We start from the raw sequence: 25,265 nt of genomic DNA, 5'->3' as shown, positions 1-25,265 counted from the left end.
GGCTACATAAAATCTCAATGAAGCACCCATAGCATTCTTAACTTTAAACAATGATACTTCTGGATATAGTCTCTAAGATGAACTGCTTACAAAATGTGCATCATAGAAACCAAATGAAATTGTTTTCTCTTTGTCATCTTATCAGAAATGTCTTTTCTGACCACCCTACTCCTTTCTCGGCTGTTCTTTGTTCCTTGTACTTGTCACCATCTGACACATATGTTTACTTGTTTATGTGTCAGTGAGCAATCTCCTCCCCAGTTGATTGTAAGCTGAGAGCGGGGACTTTGTTTCACTCATTGCTGCCTACCTAGTACCTAAAAGAGTACCCAAGATATGATAGGTAATAAATATCTACTGAGTCAACGACTGATGGACTGACTGACTGAATGAATTATTTCTACACTAGACAAAAGCTACATGGTATCTTCACAGATAGTGATTTCAGTTTTGGAATATTTGATTTGTAACATTATCTTCTTGAACTCACTAAATGTCAGGATCATTCACCTATTAAATCCACTGCTGGATTTAGATATTAGACCCTGTCTTCGGTTTATAAGGAAATTTGTATTTTTACTCTTATTGAGGTGGGTTGGACCCAAAGATTGGGAAAGTACACATCGAGTTATCAAAAAAGAACTTCACTTTTTTATTTTTGATTAAGAAATAATTTTTATAAGGGGAGGCCAGAATTCATATTTTCCCTTGCTTGAAAATATTAAATTATCCATCCAGAATTCTTCCTCTTTCTCTTCCTATTCTTCTTCCTCCCTCTCCTTCCTTTGAGATCTCAGATGAACGGACATTACTCCATTGATACATCTTAATTTCATCTTTGTAAGAGGTGAAGATAAAGTCCTATTTTTAATATAATTTACTTCTAGCGTAAACTTTTACTGTACACCATAATTCTATATCAAAATTGCACATTATTCCAAAATTTTAAATACTATTTTTAATGTAATAAAATATCTCTAACACAAAATAGCAGTTATTGTCAAAGTCTTATGGAACTGGATGATTAGACAGTGTTCCTCAGAACATAGTTGTAAGATCTGAGAGCTATAGAAAACAAAAAAATGAAAACAGGACATAAGCATCTGCAGGGCTTGGCTTATCAATGTCATTTTCATTAAAGTCTCAGAAATTTCAGAGATATAAGCAGTAAGAAATACAGATTTAATTATTTCATAAAATGTGCAGATTTATTGCATCTATAGTAACACTACAGTGATACTATTATACTCAGTAAATGACAATGTTTCTTTAAAAAACAGTAATTTTATGCCAAGTTAATATTTTGAAGGATCTCTCTCCTTTCAATTCTTGATGTGTTTGTGGGTTAATGACATACCAACTAAGTGAATACACTTAGGACACTTATCCGATAATTTCTAAGGCAGTGAAAGTAATTGAAAATGTTGCCTTCAGAATTAGAAGGTGGGGGACTGAATCCTGTTTCTGCCACCCATTTGCTATGCAATCTTGGGCGTGTGGTTGAACCTTTATGTCCCCCCCTTTTTCCCATCTGTTCAGTGGGGGTGGTAAGAAAAGCACTCACACTACTGGATTGTATTGTTCTAAAGATTAAGAATTAATCCATCTGAAGCACCTGAGACAATGCCTGGCACATAATGGACCACAGTATTTTCCTGGATTCCTTTGACTTTCCAAGAGGAATCAAAAGGATTTCTGAACTACAAAATACTGGATTATCAGAACTAACTGTATCTGCTTCATAAAGTTTCATGGAGCATAATAGATTCTAGTTTAGGTTAACTGGCTTTGGTTGCATTTCTATTTCCACTTAATTTCTTAAGTTGTTCCACATGGCTCTCTGGAAAGCAGGAGTGACATATGATTGGCAAAAGTCTTCTGTTCTAGCCCTTGGCTGAGTAGATTCTGCTTAGAACAAGGATGTTTTGTTCTTGTTTAAAAAATATATCTTGTACAGCTTAAGACTAGAGCTCTAACAGAATCATTGATTTATTAATTTCTCCTTTGGCCAATGGAAAGAAAAGCAAAGTTTGAGGCTCTTGTCTCACCTCAAAGAAGTGCATTTTATATTTCTTCAGAGCTTTCAGATGCCAATTTCAATACATTCTTCTCTGACAACCAATTAACATGCAGTGTTTTAAGATTAAAGCTTAACATTCCACAGGAGACAGTGTTTAACTCTAGAAGGCCAGCTTTCTCCCAGGGGACCTCTTACCAATCTCTTTGCAAGGACATATTCATGGTAACTAGAGACCTAGATTTTGTTCTTGTGAATGCTATTGACCTTCAATTTCACTAAGCAAGTATCTTCTAAATAGCTTTATGTTTAGAATTCTGTTCTCTTTTTACACCTGCAAAAGCAGTGCTCTTCTCTGAGCAGAGCCCCCTTTAGAAACAGTAGTTAACTTGTATGCTTTGTAGTTTTTAGGCTGCAGAAATAATTTTATTTGCTGTATTCAGAAATACAGTTTCTAAAGATATCTAAGACTCGATAAGATAAAATAAAGACTTTTAAGGAAGGCACATTAAAGCTACTCCTCTCTGCTTCTTTATTTTCCTTGTCTTAGAGTATGCATCTGCTGGTGTGCCATGGGTCTGAAATAGGTCATATGGAGATAGGAAACTGAAATATTTACCATGGAGCTGATCAATGATATACTTTTTACAGGTGATGCATGAGATATTTTCTATTCCTGACCCAAGCCATTTCTGCCTCTTCTTTCCAGCTAACAGAATCCCAATTTGTTCAGATAGGGACCTTCACCAGGGATGAATCATGATTGAGCTAAATAAATCAGGCTTTCTAATCTCATCCCTCTTGGATGTAATTGGTTTGATGATGAGCAGGTGACCTAATTCAACTGCAGGTGGCGACACCTGGAGAGGACTTCATTTCCTGACTAAAAAGACAAAGCTGTGCAAAAAGGAAAGATTTAACTTTCTCCCCTTCTTTCTTCCTGGAACATGGCTCTGGTTCCTGAGATGCAACAGATGTTTTGTGACATGAGCAAAAAGTCCAAGGATGAAAGGTAAAGATGAAGATGGAAAGGCCCCGATTCCTTGGTGGGATCAAGGAGCAGTTGAACCTACTCTAGCAACTGTCTGCCACTGGAATTCTCATAATAGAAGAAAAATAATCCCCTATTCTATTAGGTTACTGAAGTTTGGTTTGCTGTTTCTTGCAATTGAATGCCTAACATAGATGGGCTCTCCTGAGGTTTGTTGTGAGACTCTATTGCTAACATAGTAAGCAGTCTGGGTGTCTTCATTTGGGTTCCCTCAATAATAGACCTTATGACAAGGATTAGGGTGCAAGTGGTTCATTTGAGAGGCAAAGGAATTATCAGTAAGCAGTTAAGAAAGTGAAAACAGAAAAAAGCAGCCAATAAAGGGTGCATTATCAAGCCAGCTACCACTGTGAAGAAACTCTACAAACCAATGGAAAACACATGCCTCAGGGGTAAAGGAGCTAGGGTATTTACATACCAACTCATTTATTGGTTGAGGAAGGCTTCCAGGGAACATTAATTCCCTGGCATACCTGTTTACCATATAGGAGGCAAACTGGGCTTTAACAGTCAGAGAAAGCCCTCAGGAGAAGAAATGCAGGGACTGATCATTGAAAGTCCAGCTAGCATGCATTAAGTCAGTGTGGAGATTCCTCAGGGATCTAGAACTAGAAATACCATTTGACCCAGCCATCCCATTACTGGGTATATACCCAAAGGACTATAAATCATGCTGCTATAAAGACACATGCACACGTATGTTTATTGCGGCACTATTCACAATAGCAAAGAGTTGGAACCAACCCAAATGTCCAACAACGATAGACTGGATTAAGAAATTGTGGCACATATACACCATGGAATACTATGCAGCCATAAAAAATGATGAGTTCATGTCCTTTGTAGGGACATGGATGAAACTGGAAAACATCATTCTCAGTAAACTATCGCAAGGACAAAAAACCAAACACCGCATGTTCTCACTCTTAGGTGGGAATTGAACAATGAGAACTCATGGACACAGGAAGAGGAACATCACATTCCGGGGACTGTTGTGGGGTGGGGGGAGGGGGGAGGGACAGCATTAGGAGATATACCTAATGCTAAATGACGAGTTAATGGGTGCAGCAAAACAACATGGCACATGGATACATATGTAACAAACCTGCCATGTACCCTAAAACCTAAAGTATAAAAAAAAAAAAAACTAGGAGATACGGAAGGACAATCAAGGGCATCTGCTGCAACTAATGAGCTGCTGTTACAGGCAAATACAGGTATTGAGTTAACAGCTATAATCGCTGCGTTCATCTCTGATAAGACATTTTAAAAATACCTTACAGACACATGTGTCTCCCTGCTAACTCCAAGTCTAAGTATAATCAGACTCCTCCTTCCCCGAAAAATCCTCATAAACATGCCACAAAAGTCATTGACTATTTCTTCCTGAAGTCAAAATTGATGGTTAAATAAAAAAGGTATGCATTTAACATGCCCTTTGGCTCTGACTTACGTTGGCCAAGGAAGGGAAGAGGATTGGGATTTAAATGAAAGGTGAACAAACAGTATTCATCTTCCATCTGTATTTAGTCTCATATTTCCTCCCTACCCTTCCCATCCTGGTTTCGAGAAGTAACACCCGCCAGGTGCAGTGGCTCATGCCTGTAATCCCAGCATTTTGGGAGGCCGAAGCGGGTGGATCACCTGAGTTTAGGAGTTTGAGACCAGCCTGACCAATATGGTGAAACCCCATCTCTACTAAAAATACAAAAATTAGCCAGGCATGGTGGTGTATGCCTGTAGTCCCAGCTACTTAGGAGGCTGAGGGAGGAGGACTGCTTGAACCCAGGAGGCAGAGGTTGCAGTGAGCTGAGATAGCACCACTGCACTCCAGCCTGGGGACAGAGTGATTTGTCTCAAAAACAAAGTTACACCCTACTCTGTTTTAAAAGTTTACTCATTTCTCTTTTCTTTCTCTACCTTCCTGCAATATGTTCATAAGACCTGACTCACCTGTCTCATAATTCCTACTCCACGTTAAAAATAAAACATTATGATATGCTCCATGTATTAGTTCATTTTCATACTGTTATGAAGAACTGCCTGATACTGGGTAATTTATAAAGGAAATAGGTTTAATTGACTCACAGTTCAGCACGGCTGGGGAAGGTCACAGGAGACGTACAATCATGGTGGCAGGTGAAAGAGAAGCAAGACACCTTCTTCACAAAGCAGCTGGAAGAAGAAGTGCCGAATGAAGGGGGAAGAGCCCCTTATAAAACCATCAGATCTCGTGAGAACTCAATCACTATCACGAGAACAGCGTGGGGGGAACTGCCCCCATGATTCAATTACCTCCACCTGGTCTCTCCCTTGACAGGTGGGGATTATGGGGATTACAATTCAAGATGAGATTTGGGTGGGGAGGCAAAGCCTAACCATATCGTTCCACTTACGTTTTATTGGATTTACATATTTTTTGGAGGTGGGTTAATATGGTTGATAAAAGTAGCACTGGACTAGAAATTTTGCAAGACCTGAATTCTTGTAGCAAATGTATCAATATACTAGCTGAAAGAACTTGTGCAATGCACTTACCTTTTCCATGGCTCAGTTTCCAGATGAAGAAAATTCAGGGTTTGACAAAACCAGCTCTAATGACCCTTCCTCCTCTGAAGGTCTAATTTTTCAATTGACTTGGAGCCTGGCTGCCTCTGTCTATGTCATGTTTGTTTTATTACTCAGGTTATTTCCTCCTAGAAGGCTTTCTATGGAGCTAGTCTAACTAGGCAGTGAAATAGGAAGCTAGCCCCATGGTCCTGTTGAGATGAAACTAAGGGAAGGAATCCTTTCCTCAAATTCAACCCCTACTGCCTGTTATTCTACCAGTATAGTTTTATTTTATCATGTAAAGGCTTTGCCAGTTTTACTAAGTATCATTTTGGAGAATGGGGATTACTCTTTAATGAACAAATATCGTATCAATTAACACTATAGCAGAAAATAATAGGGGTGAGAAGGGTAATGACAGGTAGGGGAATAAAGACCAGAAGGAAAAAATAAAGAATGAGGCTAAGGGGGAAGATGGAGGGTGTAGAAAGACAAACTTTGCTTAATTTGTCATTTTATTCTGCCTGACACCTCCTTTATACAATGTCCAGCATAGCCCTAAGTCATGTGCGGGTGAGTGATTTTGATGGGATAATGACATGACACTTTTAGTCAATGGTATTTATGGAGGACAGAATTACTCGGGAAGAAGAATGAAATTAAATCAGAACAAAAATATATTAAACTCCTTTTTTTCAAAAATAGAATCTTATTTTCATACTGAATGGGTCAGCATCCATACTTTGAACTTTTAATAAATACATGAAAATGTAAAAAACATAACTTGCAACAAAATTCTACATTTGTTAGCTTTAAAGTTATTACCGAGCTCTCACCTTTGCTTATGTAACACCTGTCATTTTTCAATCTAAATCAGCCATATGTGCTTCAAAGGAGAATAGCCTGCTATTTAGAGCTTCCCAGCCATTATCACAAAATCAGACCACCACTCAGCACGCTGTCACTCAGATAGAAAAGAAATGCCATCTTATCTGTGCAATTTGTCACCCGAATGCTCTGAAGCTCCTTTGCTTCACAGCTAGGGTGCAAGTTAATTCATCCAACAAGCCAGACATCATTTTCCTAAAAAGGTCAGCTTGATACACTCAGAGACCACAAGCATGTATGCAGCAAGCTTCCAACAGAAACCTTGATATCTTTCCAGCACCGTCACATTTGCACGTGATACAAGGAACTAGCTCAAGAATTGGTGGTGAGTCTATGGGCTGCCAGATTCTCCTCTCTGTGCTGAAAGAAACAATGGAATGTCTCTTGGATCCAAGTTCTATTTACGCAGTTGGTGTGAATTTTCAGTTGGCCTCTGTTCCCCAACTATAGCCTGAAATCTTAGAAACATTTGTTTCAGCAGGACAGCTGGTTCTTCAAGAACACTCTTCAGTTCTATGATCATGAACGTGACATTTCTTTTTCTTTTTAGCATAGCCCATCTGGATACTTTACACTAAGGCAAGAGGCAAGCAGAAGACAGAGAGAGAGAAAGCAGAGGCCCTCCAGGAAAGGAAGCCCCCTTTTCAGTCGGCCTAGGCAGAAGTAGATTTATTCTGAGGATTCACTCCAAGGGTGAAGCTTTAAGGGTGCTTCACTTGCTCTGGTTTCATAAATAAATTTTGACCTTCTTACATACATTTGGATTAAATTTTCGTGTTTTTTTCTAAAAGAAATTGTCCAAACCTGAGGACCCATGAACTTAGTTTCACCCCTCCTACTGGGGAATCCTAGCAACTCCAAATGGCCTTTGTCACCATCTGATTCTTAAATTCTAATTTCCACATTGTTGTGTAAAAACAAGAAGCTATAGAAAACAGTTGAGTTGTAAAGTTATCTGGTGTATTTTATTAATAGCAGTGATTGATGTGGATAATGAACAATCTGGAAAATCCTGAATATTTAACAAACGATATTATTTATGTCTATCCATTTTACTTTACATACATAGATGGAGGCTTTTAAAGAGTGTTACTTGTGAAACATGTTTTTAAAATTATTTTATCCTATTTTATGTTATTAGACCCCTGAGAACTCAAGTTTATAGAGATTAGCAATATGATTTTTATAAATATTTTTAAGTACTTACCTCCCAGACCATTGTAAATGGGATGGGCAATAATTATAAATTTATCATTAAAATAAAAAGAATGTTAAAAAGCATATAAAAATTACACAATCCCAATCTATCTTGTCACAGATTGACTGTCAAATGCATTCTGATGGGAAAATGAATAGTAAAAAAAGACATAATATACTGACATTGAGCATATTTTATATTGAACAAGACTGTTTAAAATTCTTCACATAGCATGTTCAGGCTGCATTTTAATTAAATGCCATGCAGAAGTGCTCAGCTTTTGAACCATGTGATATTCCCAGGACAACAGTAAATTTCCAGGGAAAATTTGAACTGCTAAAAAGTTATTTCTGAAATTGTCCTCTGTTCTTTATTATTTCAATGTAATGACCTTGCCACTCAAAAAAAATCCATTAAAATATTTTTCTCTCATAAGCGATAACTTTATTTGATAGCAAATGTCTTGAAAGCATAATAAAAACTAATATTCACATCACATCATGTTATTTAAAAGTATTTTCACACATACTTTGTCTCATTTAAACAACATATCAACCCTATCAGGTTTATTTTTTATTTTTGTATTTTACTTTGAGTTCCAGGATACATGTGCAGAACATGCAGATTTGTTACATAGATATACATGTGCCATGGTGGTTTGCTGCACCTATCAACCCATCATCTAGGTTTTAAGTCCTGCATGCACTAGGTATTTGTCCTAATGCTCTCCCTCCCCTTGCCCCCCAACACCCGACAGGCCCCGGTATTGTTGTTCCCCTCCCTGTGTCCATGTGTTCTCATTGTTCAACTCCCACTTATGAGTCAGAACATGCAGTGTTCGGTTTTCTGTTCACGTGTTAGTTTGCTGAGGATGATGGCTTCCAACTTCACCCATGTCCGTGCAAAGGACATGATCTCATTCTTTTTTATGGCTGCATAGTACCACATTCTCTTTATCCAGTCTCATTGATAGGCATTTGGGTTGGTTCCATGCCTTTGCTATTGTAAATAGTGCTGCAATAAACATATGTGTGCATGTGTCTTTATAGTAGAATGATCTATATTCCTTTGGGTATATACTCGGTAATGGGGTTGCTGGGTCAATGGTATTTCTGGTTCTAGATCCTTGAGGAATCGCCACACTGTCTTCCACAATGGTTGAACTAATTTACAGTCCCACCAACAGTGTAAAAGTGTTCCTATTTCTTCACAGCCTCGCCAGCATCTATTGTTTCTTGACTTTTTAATAATCACCATTCTGACTGATGTGAGATGGAATCTCATTGTGGTTTTGATTAGTGTTTCTCTAATGATCAATGACGTTGAGCATTTTTCCATATGTTGGTTGGCTGCATAAATGTCTTCTTTTGAGAAGTGTCTGTTCATATCCTGTGCCCACTTTTTGATGGGGTCATTTGTTTTTCTTGTAAATTTGTTTAAGTTCCTTGTAGATTCTGGATATTAGACCTTTGTCAGATGGGTAGATTACAAAAATTTTCTACCATTCTGTAAGTTGCCTGTTCACTCTGATGCTAGTTTATTTTGCTGTGCAGAAGCTCTTTAGTTTAATTAGATCCCATTTGTCAATTTTGGCTTTTGTTGCAATTGCTTTTGGTGTTTTAATCATGAAGTCCTTGCCCATGCCTATGTCCTGAATGGTATTACCTAGGTTTTCTTCCAGGTTTTAGGTCTAACATTTAAGTCTTTAATCCATCTTGAATTAATTTTTGTATGAGATGTAAGGAAGGTTTTCTTCTAGGGTTTTTATGGTTTGGGGTTTTATATTTAAGTCTTTAATGCATCTTAAAGTTAATTTTTGTATAAGGTGTAAGAAAGGGTCCAGTTTCAGTTTTCTGTATATGGCTAGCCAGTTTTCCCAGCACCATTTATTACATAGATACTCCTTTCCCCATTTCTTGTTTTTGTCAGGTTTGTCAAAGATCAGATGATTGTAGATGTGTGGTGTTATTTCTGAGGCATCTGTTCTGTTCCATTGGTCTATATGTCTGTTTTAGTACCAGTACCTTGCTGTTTTGATTAGTGTACCTTGTAGTACAGTTTGAAGTCAGGTAGTATGATGCTTCCAGCTTTGTTCTTTTTGCTTAGGATTGTCTTGGCTATACAGGCTCTTTTTCGGTTATATATGAAATTTAAAGTAGTTTTTCTAATTCTGTGAAGAACGTCAATGGAAGTTTGATGGGAATAACATTGAATCTATAAATTACTTTGGCCAGGATGGCCATTTTCACAATATTGATTCTTCCTATCCATGAGGATGGAATGTTTTTCCATTTGTTTGTGTCCTCTCTTATTTATTTCCTTGAGCAGTGGTTGGTAGTTCTCCTTGAAGAGGTCTTTCACATCCCTTGTTAGCTGTATTCCTAGGTATTTTATTCTCTTTGTAGCAATTGTGAATGGGAGTTCATTCATAAATTGGCTCTCTGCTTGTCTATTGTTGGTGTATGGGAATGCTTGTGATTTTTGCACATTGATTTTGTATCCTGAGATTTTGCTGAATTTGCTTATCGGTTTGAGGAGTTTTTGGGCTGAGATAATGGGATTTTCTAAATGTACAATCATGTCATCTCCAAACAGAGACAATTTGACTTCCTCTCTTCCTATTCGATTACACTTTATTTCTTTCTCTTGCCTGATTGCCCTGGCCAGAACTTCCAATACTATGTTGAATAGGAGTGGTGAGAGAGGGCATCCTTGTCTTATGCTGGTTTTCAGAAAGAACACTTTCAGCTTTTGCCCATTCAGTACGATATTGGCTATGGATTTCTCATAAATAGTTCTTATTATTTTGAGATATGTTGCATCAATACCTAGTTTGTTGAAAGTTTTTAGCATGAAGGGATGTTGAATTTTATTGAAGGCCTTTTTTGCATCTACTGAGATAATCATGTGGTTTTTGTCATTGGTTCTGTTTATGTGATGGATTATGTTCATTGATTTGCATATGTTGAACCAGCCTTGCATCCCAGGGATGAAGCCCACTTGATCGTAGTGGATAAGCTTTTTGATGTGCTGCTGGATTCAGTTTGCCAGTATTTTATTGAGGATTTCCATATCAATGTTCATCAGAAATATTGGCCTACAGTTTTCTTCTTTTGTTGGATCTCTGCCAGGATGGTATCAGGATAATGCTGGCCTCATAAAATGAGTTAGGGAGGAGTCCCTCCTTTTCAACTGTTTGGAATAGTTTCAGAAGGAATGGTACCAGCTCCTCTTTGTACCTCTGGTAGAATTTGGCTGTGAATTCATCTGGTCCTGGGCTTTTTTGGTTGGTAGGCTATTAATCACGGCCTCAATTTCAGAACTTGTTATTGGTCTATTCAGGGATTTGATTTCCTGGTTTAGTCTTGGAAGGGTGTATGTGTCCAGGAATTTATCCAATTCTTGTGGATTTTCTCATTTATTTGCATAGAGGTGTTTATAGTATTCTCTGGTGGTAGTTTGTATTTCTGTGGGGTCAGTGGTGATATCCCCTTTATCATTTTTTATTGTGTCTATTTGATTCTTCTCTCTTTTCTTCTTTATTAGTCTAGCTAGCAGTCTATCTATTTGATTAATTTTTTAAAAAACCAGCTCCTGGATTCATTGATTTTTTGAAGGGTTTTTGTGTCTTTATCTCCTTCAGTTCTGCTCTGATCTTTGTTATTTCTTGTCATCTGCTAGCTTTTGTATTTGTTTGCTCTTGCTTCTCTAGCTCTTTTAATTGTGACATTAGGGTGTCGATTTGAAATCTTTCCACCTTTCTGATGTGGGCATTTAGTGCTATAAATTTCCCTCTTAACACCACTTAAGCCAAGTCCCAGAGATTCTGGTACATTGTCTCCTTGTTCTCATTGGTATCAAAGAACTTCTTCATTTCTGCCTTAATTTTGTTATTTACCCAGGAGTCATTCAGGAACAGGTTGTTCAATTTCCATGTAGTTGTGTGGTTTTGAGTGAGTTTTTTAATCCTGGGTTCTAATTTGATTGCACTGTGGTCTGAGAAACTGTTTTTTATGATTTCAGGGTTTGGTTTTTTTTTTTGCATTTGCTGAGGAGTGTTTTACTTCCAATTATGTGGTGACTTTAAAATAAGTGCCATGTGGCACTGAGAAGAATGTATATTCTGTTGATTTGAGGTGGAGAGTTCTGCAGATGTCTATTAGGTCCACTTAATTCAGAGCTGAGTTAACGTCCTGAATATCCTTCTTAATATTCTGTCTTGTTGATCTAATATTGATGGTGGGGTGTTAAAGTCTCCCACTATCATTGTGTGGGAGTCTAAGTCTCTTTAGGTCTCTAAGAACTTGTTTTATGAATCTGGGTGCTCCTGTATTGGGTGTATTTATATTTAGGACTGTTAGATCTTCCTGTTGCACTGATCCCTTTACCATTATATAATGCCCTTCTTTGTCTTTTTTGATCTTTGTTGGTTTAAAATCTGTTTTGTCAGAGACTGGAATTGCAACCCCTGCTTTTTTTTTTTTTTTCTTGCTTTTCATTTGCTTGGTAAATTTTCCTCCATCCCTTTATTTTGAGCCTGTGAGTGTCTTTGCACAGGAGATGGGTCTCCTGAATACAGCACACCAATGGGTCTTGACTTATTGTCCAACATGCCAGTCTGTGTCTTTTAATTGGGGTGTTTAGCCCATTTACATTTAAGGTTAATATTGTTATGTGTGAATTTGATCCTGTCATCATGATGCTGGCTAGTTATTTTGCACACTAGTCGATGCAGTGTCTTCATAGTGTCATTGGTCTTAAAATTTTGGTGTGTTTTTGCAGTGGCTGGTACTGGCTTTTTCTTTCCATATGTAGTGCTTCCTTCAGGTGCTCTTTCAAGGCAGGCCTGGCGGTGACAAATTCCCTTAGCATTTTCTTGTCTGGAAAGGATTTTATTTCTCCTTCCCTTAGGAAGCTTAGTTTGACTGGATATGAAATTCTGGCCTGAAAATTTTTTTCTTTAAGAATGTGAAAATTGGCCCCACTCTCTTCCAGATTGTAGGGTTTCTGCTGAGAGATCCGCTGTTAGTCTGATGGGCTTCCCTTTGTAGATGACCTCACCTTTCTCTCTGGCTGCCCTTAACATTTTTTCCTTCATTTCGACCTTGGAGAATCTGATGATTATGTGTCTTGAGGTTGATCTTCTCATGGAATATCTTAATGATGTTCTCTGTATTTCCTGAATTTGAATGTTGGCCTGTCTTGCTAGGTTGGGGAAGTTCTCCTGGATAATATCTTGAAGTGTATTTTCCAACTTGGTTCCATTCTCCCCATCTTTTTCAGGTACTCCAATCAATCATAGGTTTGGTCTTTTTACACAGTCCCATATTTCTTGGAGGTTTTCTTCATTCCTTTTCATTCTTTTTTCTCTAATCTTGTCTGCATGCCTTTTTTCAGCAAGATGGTCTTCAAACTCTGATATCCTTTCTTCCACTTGATCGATTCTGCTGCTGATACTTGTGGATGCTTCACGAAGTTCTCATGCTGTGTTTTTCAGCTCCATCAGGTCATTATGTTCCTCTCTAAACTGGTTATTCTAGTTAGCAACTCCTATAACCTTTTATCAAGGTTCTCAGCTTCTTTGCATTGGGTCGGAACATGCTCCTTTAACTCAGTGGAGTTTGTTATTACCCACCTTCTGAAGCCTACTTCTATCAATTCATCCATCTCATTTCCATCCAGTTCTGAGCCCTTGCTGGAGAGCTGTTGTGATCATTTGGAAGAGAAGAGGCATTCTGGCTTTTAGAATTTTCACCATTTTTGCACTGCTTTTTCCTTATCTTCATGGATTTATCTACCTTTCATCTTTGAGGCTGATGACTTTTGGATGGTTTTTCTTGGGGGGGGGGTTGGGGGGGTGCTTTTTTGTTGATGTTGTTGTTGCTTTCTGTTTGTTAGTTTTCTTCTAGCAGTCAGGCCGCTCTACTGTGAGTCTGCTGCAGTTTTCTGGGGGTCTACTCCAGACCCTGTTCTCCTGGGTATCACCAGTGGAGGCTTCAGAACAGCAAAGAATGCTACCTGCTCCTTCTCCTGGAAGCTTCGTCCTAGAGGGGCACCAGCCTGATATCAGCTGGAGCTCTCCTGTATGAGGTGTCTACCGACCCCTGTTGGGAGTTCTCTCCCAGTCAGGAGGCATGGGGTCAGGGACCTGCTTGTGGAGGCAGTCTGTCCATTAGCAGAGCTGGTGCACTGTGCTGGGAGAATTCCCCTTGTCAGGATCAGCTGCTCTCTTCAGAGCCGGCAGGCAGGAAAGATTAAGTCTGCTGAAGCTGTTACTGCAATCTCCCTTCTCCCAGGTGCTCTGTCCTAGGGAGATGAGAGTTCTGTCTGTAAGCCCCTGACTAGAGCTACTGGATTTCCTGTAGAGATGCCCTGCCCAGTGAGGAGGAATCTAAAGAAGCAGTCTGACCACAGCCGCCCAGTCCAAACCTCCCAATCTCTTTAGCACTGTCAGGGGAAAACTGCCTACTAAAGCCGCAGTAATGGCAGTCACCTCTCCCCCACCAAAGTTGATTGTCCCAGGCCGACTCCAGACTGCTATGCTGACAGTGGGAATTTCAAGCCAGTGGTTCTTAGCTTGCTGGGCTCCATGGGAGTGGGACCCGCTGAGTGAGACCACTTGGTTCCCTGGCTTCAGCCCCCTTTCCAAGGAAGTGGGCGGTTCTCCTGTCTCACTGGAGTTCCAGGCACCACTGGAGTGTGGAAAAACTCTTACAGCTCAGTGCATTCCCAAACAGCCACCCAGTTTTGTGCTTGAAATCCAGGGCCCTGGTGATGTTGGCTCATGAGGGAATCTCCTAATCCATGGATTGCCAAAATCTGTGGGAAAAGTAGTACTCTGGGCAGGTAGCACAGTCCCTCACTGCTTCCCTTGGTTAGGGGAGGGAGGTCCCCTGGCTCCTTGAACTTCCTTGGTGAAGCAATGCCCCACCTCGCTTCTGCTCATTCTCTGTGGGTTGCACCCACTGCCTAACCAGTCCCAATGAGATGAACTGGGCATCTCAGTTGGAAATGCAGAAATCACCTGCCTTCTGCGTTGGTCTTGCTGGGAGCTGCAGACGGGAGCTGTTTCTATTTGGCCATCTTGGCCCCTCCCCACCTATCAGTTTTATTACCCTTGGTTTTCGGATAAGAACATTGAGACACAGAGGGGTTAACTAGTCCTAAATTTTAAGTCACGGGGTCAGAATTGCACTGTTCCAAAACTTTCTTTTTCTTTTTATGAAATAATGTTAAAATTTATTAGTTAAAACATTTGATCTCTAATACATTCTGAATAAGAGAAACAAATTGTCATGCTAACAGTTAAAATGTGAATCCTACTCATCAACATGCTGTTCTAGTTTTTGAAATTGAACTCTCCACCCTGATAACTGTTCTTTCTCCAATTTCAATCTTTGCTATGCAACCATTATTGCCATTCCATGGAGAATGTGGCCATTTTCTCCTGCATTATTTCTACCACATAATCAGTACCTAATAACCTGTTACTCCACCCCCATAGAAATCCCAGTGTCCTAAGGGCTTGGCCTGTTCTATATCATGGTCAGCTGGTAGAGCATTTCTTTCCTTTAACCCACGATGCCCTCCTGTGAGGAGAAAGGCACCCTGAACACAATGAGCACAATGAGTGGCATCATCGGTTTATTTTGTTCTCAGCTCCTGCCAAATGCTCTCTCATTCAGACAATATTTAATTTTCAAAGGCAGAGTCCTTCTTCTTCCAGGAACTTTGATAGAAACAATCCTCGCCTAATGAAATAGGTCATCTCATACAATTGGTTCTTTCCCAGAGACCATAAGGAAAGGCCTGTGATCACACATTTGATCCATTGTCACCCATTTCAGTTTCTTGCTATTTGCACTTGGCTCTCTACAGTCTAAGGCTCTTTCCCTTGCTCCAACATGGAGACACTACCCAGGTCAAAAAGAGAGATTCCCAGGAAGATAAAGTTCCTGTAGTTCTCCAACATCATGTCTCTGCATAAAGCCCTGTGAGTAGAGGCTCCAGGCATGGCCACTTCTCCCAAGAGGATTCTATGGCCACATCCCTAAATGTCAATGGTCCCGGAGTAGGAGTCATCCCTGACTCCTTTTGTTTTCTCTTTCTCCTCTTCTAGGCTTCTTCCTGGTGTGAAGAGGGTGGTGTGGGGATTTTCAGATCCATAGCAATGCCTGGGTGCTGGGTATGGAAACAGGGGATGGTGAAGCACAGGTTGAATCTAGACAGAGGGACACTCAAGCTCCCTGGTGTCACCCTCACTCCATGCAGTTCATTCCTGGGACTATCCCGAAACTTTCTATTAAACCCCAAACCACCTTTTAGTTACATTATATATGATCTTATAGTAAAAATATAAATTTTCAAAACTTGCCACCATAACCACTCTTGAAAGTTCTTCTATAAGACTTTTGTTACTGTCCCTTCATTACTCCAAATAGCAGGACTCAAAAAATAACTTTTATTTCTAATATCGATAGAAAAGCACCAAATGAAAAGAGCTGGGAAACATAAAACCAAAATAAATACTATGTAACTGATATGATTTGGCTCTGTGTCCCCACCCAAATCTCACCTTGAATTGTAATCCCCATAATCTCCATGTGTCAAGGGCAGGACCAGGTGAAGGTAACTGGATTATGAGGTGGTTTCCCTCATACTATTCTCATGATAGTGAGTGAGGTCTCATGAGATCTGATGGGTTTATAAGGGGCTCTTCCCCTTCACTCTGCACTTCGTCCTGCTGCCTTGTGAAGAAGGTGCCTCTTTTCCTTTGCCCTCCACCATGATTGTAGGTTGCCTTAGGCCTCCCCAGCAATGCAGAACTCTGAGTCCATTAAACTTCTTTCCTTTATAAATTACCCAGTCTCAGGCAGTTCTTTATAGCAGCGTGAGAATGGACTAATACAATAACGATTCAAAATTACGCTTTTAGTAGAAAGGGTAGAATGGGGAGTTACTGTTCGATGGGTACAAAATTTCATTTTTTTCAAGGTAAAAAGAGTTCTACATGGATGGAGCTGGAGGTCATTATCCTTAGCAAACTAACATAGGAACAGGAAACCAAATACTGCATGTACTCACTTATAAGTGGGAGCTAAATGATGAGAACACATGGACACGTAGAAGGAAACAACACACACTGGGGCCTACCAGAAGGTGGAGGATGGGAGGAGGGAGAGGATCAGGAAAAATAACTATGGGTGCTAGGCTTAGTACCTGAGTAACGAAATAATCTGTACAACAAATCCCCATGATGCAAGTTTACCTATATAACAACCCTGCACATGTACCCTTGAACTTAAAATAAAAGGTAAATAGAAAAAAAAAGAAAGAAAGAAGAGTTCTAGAGAAGGATGGTGGAGATGATTGCACAACAATGTGAATGTACTTAATGTCACTGAACTGCACACTTAAAAATGCCTAATATTTTAGATATTTTATTTAGGTGTATTTTGTTATGTGTATTTTAACACAATTAAAAATAATTTTTAAAAGATAAACAGATGAAAATATTGAACTCATGGGGAAATAGGACTAACTACTAAGGGCACTGTCCCATAAATGTAGTTGTTTACATTTGGCTTTTACAATTAAAATGGACTTTCATTTTTTAAAAATTTAATGACTTATGAAAATACTCAAGATGTAATATTAAAGAGGAAAAAAAAAACAAGATACAAAACTATATAGAACAATGTTGGTTGGAATGTAAACTAGTACAGCCATGGAACTGTAAACTAGTTTTACATGGAATGTAAACTAGTACAGCCATGGAAAACATTACAGAGATTTCTCAAAGAACTAAAAATAGAGCTACCATACAATCCAGCAATCCCACTGCTGACTATTCACACCCCCAATAAAAGGAAATCAGTATATGAAAGAGATACCTGCACCCCTATGTTTATTGCAGCACTATACAGAATGGCAAAGATATGGAATCAACTAAATTGTCCATCAAGAGATGAATGGATAAAGAAAAGAAAATGTGCTGTTATATATACGATGGAATACTATTCAGCCATAAAAAGAATGAAATCATGTCACTTGCAGCAACGTGGATGGTAGTGCAGGACAATATGTTCAGTGAAATAAGCCAGGCACAGAAAGACAAATATTATAGGCTCTCAATCACATGTGGTAGCTAAAAACAAGTTTATCTCAGGGAGGTAGAGAGTAGAATGATCGATACCAGAGGTTGGGAAGTGTGTATGTGGAGGTGGAGGAATGAAGAGAGGCTGGCTAATGGCACAAACACACAGTTAGATAGAAGGAATGAGTTCTAATCTTCAATAACAAAGTAGGGTGACTGTAGTTAACAATCATGTATTGTATATTTCAAAATAGCTGGACAAGAAGACTTGAAATGTTTCCAACACATGAGAATGATAAAGAAGGTGGTAGATATTCTAAATAGCCTGACTCAATCATTACATATTCCATACATTTAACAAAATATCACATTTTTAATAAATATGCACAAATATTATATATCAATAAAAACTATAAACAGCAGTATCACAGACTTTGTTTTCTTAAAAATTTGCACAAGTGCTCAATAGAGATTGGAAAGAAGAGGCACCAAAATAGTGGTGGTTATTTCTGGATTAAGGATCAACCAAATTTTTCTGTAAAAGTTCAGATAGTAAATATTTTAGGATTTGTGAGCTGCATAAGGTCTGCAGAGAGGGGCGTCCCTCCAATTTTGGCTATATCTTATAGATCAAAGTTCATGTTCCCTCTACCCTCATAGAAGGTATAGACAACTCAGTTTATTTTTTAGTTTACATTAGTTTATTTTTGTCTTCTTGAACCTCCCAATAAAACTCTGATTCTCCTCAACAACTTTCTTGCTTTTTTACATTTTTTATTATCAGTCCTTATTTTCTACTTCTTCTATTGATCCCAATACAAGTGATCAGAAATTCTTGTACCCTAGAACCGAAATGTCTGTGCTTGCCAGTCAAGTTTTACAAAGGGATTTTCCTGAATATCTGAATTCCATGAAACAAAAATGTGACAGGAATGGAATACCTTCTTTGAGACCTTTTGGGAATGTGAGAGTGATCATTGTGGTTTTGTGGTGATGCTAACCAGGCAGTGGCAGCGCTTTCCCATGTCGCCTCTGCAGCAGCAGGGGGTTTGATTATAGCTCTGAGTAAGTCAGGAGTCATCTGACTTGGACGGTGACTAGGCCTTTTACTCACAGGTTCCACAGACATTTTAAAATATTAATCAATATAATAGAGAAGATACTTACCTAGACTACCATTTTTGACAAGTCATGGCTTCTTAATTATTGAATTCTTACTCTTCAGAGGAGACAGGGAGAGTTGCCTGAATTAGCTCCTAAGTGTATCACTTTCTCATATGCTTTGCTTGTGTAGAATCTGCCCTAATTAAAAATGATTTTTGGAAATGCTTCTGGGATCAGAGACTTTGAAGGGGATTGCATTAATATGAAATAAATTAAAGCAGCTACCAACCAAAGATATATTCCCATTTGTCTTTCTCCTTGACCATTCCATTCCCATTAAAATCAACTCTCAATGCTTTTAAAAGACTTTGTTCCTGGCCTTGCTTTTAGAGAACATGCCCTTTGTTGTTGCACTTTGAAAAGATAGGGAGGTGGTATTCAAGGATAAATCGAACAAATGAATCAGCCTTGTATTCCAGCAGGCATGGGGGCAGGAAAGCTCCAAAGCACACGGAGAACACTCTAAACATAGTCAGATGGGCTGTGCTCAGGGTTTTACAGACTCATTCACAATTTGGAAGTCATTATCTCAAGCACATCTCTGTTGTCATCTCATTAAATAGTAGTCTCATGCTCTCTATTTTTCTTTTTTTCTTTTTTTTAACTTTGCATTGCAGCTTTGAAAGGGAAGTCAGCTTTATCACCAACAGATATACCTATAGAATGCAATGCTTTACTGCCTTTCTTTTCAATTAATCTTGGTTGTGCTGGTCTAGTGGGGCTGTGTTCTCTGGCGATGCTCCAGGGGACTCCAGGACTGACCCCATCTACCTGTCGTTGCTTCCTTGGTGGTTTGATGATTTCCCTCTGGTTTTTCCTGGCAGCAGCTGCTCTGTTAATTGAAGCCACCTGTTTGGTTGCATGTCCTCCATTCCCGAAGAGGAGCTGAAACTCCACATGCTGCTCCATTTTCGGCTCACCGCTGTCTGTATTTGAATTAGATTGCAGAAGAGGAGCACAATGTCAGCCTGAATCCAAATTGATCCTGCTGTGAACAAGTGTATATGCTTATTGCCCTGTATTACAAGTGTGCCTTAATTTAAACAAATTGAAGTATGCAAAAGTTGAATTTTAAAAACTGAAATATCCAGGGTGATAGTTCTTAAGCTTCTTTGAGGCTGAAGGAAACTTAGAAGCCACTTAATTCAACCTTTTATCTAATATATAAATTCCTCTTATAACATCCCCTATAAGTGGCTCTCAAGATATTACTTGGCACATCCAGTAATAAGGTACATAGTCTCTCAAGAAGTAGTCCTTGCCATTTTCAGAGAGAGAATGGAATTTCCCCTGTATATCAAACCAAAATCAATCCTACTCTATTTCTTAAATGCTGACACCTGCAACCACATAGAAAAAAATTTCTACCCCAAACTTCAACCATTTAAAGACAACTATAATGCTCCACTAATATTTTTTTCTCCAGGATATTTGTGGAGCGTTATAGTTTTCAATATTTTCTTATAATATCATGATTTGCAGATCTTTCCTTCCTTCATCATACTGTTTTTTTTCTTCTTCAACAAAATTGTCTCTCTTAAGGTGTGGATCTTAGAAGCAAACCAGTAATCTAAATGCTTAGTGTAGAAGGGAGTTATCATTTCCCTTAACCAGAAACTGTCTTCCATGATTATGGTCTAAGATCTTGTATTGGTTAGAGAAAGCCATATGTGTTGCCTGCTATAGTTTGGATATTTGGCTCTTCAAACCTCATGTTGAAATTCGATCTCTAATGTTGGAGGTGGAGCCTAATGAGAGGTGTTTGGGCCATGGCAGCAGATCTCTCCTGAATGGCTTTGTGCCTTCCTCCTGTTAATGAGTGAGTTCTTGTTCTATTAGTTCCCAAGAGGGTTCTCCGAGAGCTGGTTTTTAAAAAGAGCCGGACACCTTCCATCTCTCTCTTCTTCTCTCACCATGTGACCTCTGCACACTCTGGCTCCCCTTCACCTTCTGCCATAAGTGGAAGCAGCCTGAAGCCCTCACCAGAAAGCAGATGCTGGTGCCATGCTTCTTGTACAACCTGCAGAACTGTGAGCCAAACAAACCTCTTTTCTTTATAAGTTACCCAGCCTCAGATATTCCTTTATAGCAATACAAAGGGACTAAAACATTGCCCCAACAAACAAACCCCCAAAACTCAACCCTAGTAAAAGTTTATTTGCTCACGCCACCATTGGATGAGAGTCTGAAGACCATCTCATAGCCAAGCCATTAGGTCCCATGGCTCCAAGGGTCACTTGGAGCTATGGAAGTGAGGACTGGAGGGTTGCTCTGATTTTAAAGGCCAACTCTGGGTTACATATTTCATTAGCTAAAACAGTAGATTTCCATGAATTTCCAGAAAGAGGAAATGCTATGGGAGACACATAGCTTTGTCTCCACCACCGATCTTCTTAGCTTTCTTGCCATTACAGCCTGAAGACATCTTTGGAAACTGGACCCAGCTTATCTACTATCATTCTCACTTAATGTGATAATAAATTTTATACCCACAGGAATCCTTATAAGTCAATATTATTATTTTCATGTCATAAATGAGGAAACTGAGGTTTAGAGAAGTTAAATAGCACACTTGAGTTCACATTTGGGTATTTTACAAAAATTTTTCAAATAACCAACTTTCTTTCCACACTGAAAATTTAAGATGCTAAAGCTCTTATTGCATTCAACATTTAAGAGCCCAAGATATATAGATATTGGCAGAAACTCTAAGAGATCATTCAGTACATTAGTTCTTATCTCTATCTGACCCAATGCCGTCTTTTAATAATTAATAGTTTGTAATGCCTTCTTGGTAAACATGAAATACAATTAATAGTAAAATATAATATTCAATAGGCAAAACTAGACTAGAAGAAACTAAGAAAATGAAAGTAGCTGAATTAGTCAATGATTGCTGAATTACAAACCTCAAAATCTCAATGGTTTTAAAAAGTAAATATTTATTTTTCATAAAGTTGAAAGTTAATGGAGACACCTTTGCTGAGGTGACTCTGCTCCAGGAGATCCTCATGCTCTTGCTGAGACCAATAGGCAGAATTGAGCACTGTCTTCTGTTGACTATGGCAATAGGAAAAGTAGGAAAAAGCAAGGCCTCTCAAGGTGGCACGTGCCACCATACTTAGCTAATAGTTAAATTTTTTTTGTAGAGACAATGTCTCATTATATTGCCTTTGTTGGTCTTGAACTCATGGGCTCAAGCGATTTTCCCGCCTTGGCCTCCCAAGGTGCTGGGATGACAGGAATGAGCTAGCATGGCCTGGCCCAGCTTGGCATTCTTTGGCTTATAGATATATCACTCTAATCACTGCCTTTATCACTAGGCTTGGAACCAATGCCATGTCATGTCTGCTCACATTTCATGGTCCAAAGCAAGTCACTAAGTCAAGAGGCAGAGAAAGTTACTACCTCGAGTGGGAGGAGTGGCACAGTTACATGGCAAAAAGTATGGATACAGGGAGGGATGGAGAATTGGGTCCCCTAATTGATCTAACTCAATGCCTGAGTATTACTAGTCTTTCAAGACCCTGATCCCCATGCATCCAGCTTCTGTTGGAGCCCTGTATTAGTTGCTAGGGCTGCCATAACTAAGTACCACAAACTTGGTGGCAAAAACAACAGAAATGTACCCTCTCACAGTTCTGGAATCCAGATATCTGAAATCAAGGTGTCAACAGGTTTCACTCCTTCTAAGGGCTATAAGAATCTGTTCCATGCCTTGCTCCTAGCTTCTGATGATTTGCTGACCATCTTGTCATTCTTTTTTTTTTTTCTTTTGAGACAGGATCACTCTCTGTCACCTAAGTAGGAGTGCAGTGGCATGATCTCGGCTCACTGCAACCCCTGCCTTCTGGGTTCAAGCGATCCTCCCACCTCAGCCTCCTGAGTAGCTGAACTACAGGTGTGCACCAACATGCTTGGCTAATTTTTAAATTTTTTTGTACAGATGATATCTCACTATATTCCCTTCACTGGTCTTAAACTCATGGGTGGAAGTGATCCTCCTGCCTCAGCCTCCCAAAGTTCTGGGATTACAGGCATGAGCTACCTTGGCCTGGCCCAGCTTGACATTCTTTGGCTTATAGACACATCGCTCCAGTCACTGCCTTTATCTTTCCATGGCAATCTTCCTGCATGTGTGTCTGCATCCTCATTACCCCTTTATGTAAGGACACCAGTCATATTGGATTAGGAGGCTTCCATTCTCCAGTATGGACCTTAACATAATTACATATCCGATTATCCTATTTCCAAATAAGGTCACATTCAGAGGCACAGATGTTAAAAACTTGTGACGGCTAATTTTATGTGTCAACTTGGCTGAGCTAAGGGATGCCCAGGTAGCTGGAAAATTTATTTCTGGTTGTGTTCATGATGGTATTTTTGGAAGAGATTAACATTTGAATTCATAAACTGAGCAAAGAAGAAACCACTCTCCTCAGTGTGGTTGGGCATCCAATCCACTGGGACATCCATCTTCTCCTGCCCTTGGACATCAGTGCTCCTAGTTTTTGGGCCTTCAGACTCAAATTGGGACTTACACCATTGGCTGTCCTTGTTCTCTGGCCTGTGGGCTTGAATTGGAACTATACCATTAGCTTTCTGGGCCTCCAGCTTGCAGATGGCAGATGATGGGATTTCTTATCCTTCATAATCACGCAAGCCAAGCCCTCATAATAAAGCTGTTTTTATATATCTATATTTTAATCTATATCTTATTGTTTCTGTTTCTCTGGAGAACCCTGACCAACACAGACTTTAACATATAAATCTTCAGGGCAGGAGGTAGGACACAATTCAGCCCCTAACAACCCCCAACTAATTTTGAAGTGTGAAGGGAATGAGATGGTGGAGGAGAAGTAAAGGCAGGATCACTGTGCTAGTACCTATTAGTCATAAGCCTGGTTGAAAATAAAATAAAGGAAATGTTTGCATAGTAGAGTCCAGAGGAGATAAGAGGAGGTGAAATCACATGCACTGGTGAGAGATTTATCTTTACAAGCAAAACAAATTTTAAAAAACTAATAAAACACAAATTTTAGAAAACCCTTTATATTCTCTGACAGGACAACTTTTATCTTACAGGTGAAATATTCATTAACACATACTGGATGCCTACTGTGTGTCAGGCATATTATCTTCGATCCCACAATAACCTGAAAGGCTGGCACCACTATCTTCACTTTATATGTGAGAAACCTGAAACCAAGAGAAATCAGAAAAATAGTTTGGCTCATAGTTTATAAAGCACGAGGTTGTCAAACCCAAGCATGCCTGTTTCATCTCAACCACTTGTCTGTTGTTGAGTTACTGCTGCTTTTACAGAACTTGAGAAAATCCCAGATGTCATTGATTAGGAAATGATGTCCTGAAATCCCTCCTGTTTGGTCAGTGTTTCCCATGGGATAATAAATAAGGGGACAGCTTGATTACCCTTTTTTGGCCTCTGAGGTCCAACTTTAGGAACACCTTTAATCATAAATTCTTAACACTTTACCTCCTCCAAGTAGAACAGTAAAATTTCTCCTCTTGTTCTTGAGACCTTTTCCAGGCTTTCCTTATAACATTCATCATGTACTCATCAATTTGCTTATTTGTGCTTTCCTTTCTAATTCAACTGAAGTCCAGAATTTTCTTTTATCTTTGTGTCTCCAATGCCTAATATAGTGACTGACACATGTCGGGGGAGGGACTTAGTGGGAGATGATTGGATCATGGGGGTGGTTTCCCCATGCTGTTCTCCCGATAGTGAGTGAGTTCTCACAAGATCTGATGGTTTTATAAGGGACTCTTCCCCCTTCACTCTCTCTCTGTCTTTCCTGCTGCCTTGTGAAGAAGGTGCTTGCTTCCCCTTCTCCTTTCACCATGATTGTAGATTTACTGAGTCCTCCCCAGCCATATGGAACTGTGAGTCAATTAAACCTCTTTCCTTTTAAATTACCCAGTCTTGGGTGTTTATAGCAGTGGGAAAACAGACTAATATATCAACATATGCAAACAGAATTTGCACATGTTGGAGACAGAAAATCTCTCTCTCTCTCTTTCCCTCTTTCTCTTTCTCTCCTATTAATTCAATTAATTTTCTCAAGAACCCTGTGAGGAACATGCTCCTATTGCCCACATTTTGCAAAAACACTGAGATTTAGCAAAACGAAGTATCTTGCCCAAAGCCACCCATCTAAGAAGTGGAAGAGCCAGTCAAGGCCCTTGGTCTGCCTGTGCCTGCCAGTGCTCTTGATAACACAATATGGAAAGTGCCCTTTAACAATGATTGACAGTCAGTTAATTACTTTAGAATTTC

At 39.3% G+C, this 25,265-nt stretch overlaps 1 long non-coding RNA gene across 1 annotated transcript in view; it reads left to right on the top strand.

The window, feature by feature from the left end:
• LOC105738343 overlaps positions 1 to 7,264 on the top strand; it is a 38,632-nt gene extending 31,368 nt beyond the window's left edge. The window contains exon 3 of the long non-coding RNA XR_001114128.1: positions 7,057 to 7,264. This is a non-coding gene — a long non-coding RNA (uncharacterized LOC105738343). The remainder of the gene's footprint in view (positions 1 to 7,056) is intronic.
• Positions 7,265 to 25,265: the final 18,001 nt, after the last annotated feature.

Source organism: Nomascus leucogenys, chromosome 10 (assembly GCF_006542625.1).
Source record: "Nomascus leucogenys isolate Asia chromosome 10, Asia_NLE_v1, whole genome shotgun sequence".
Lineage (NCBI taxonomy): Eukaryota > Metazoa > Chordata > Mammalia > Primates > Hylobatidae > Nomascus > Nomascus leucogenys.
This window is presented reverse-complemented; position numbering and strand designations above follow the sequence as displayed.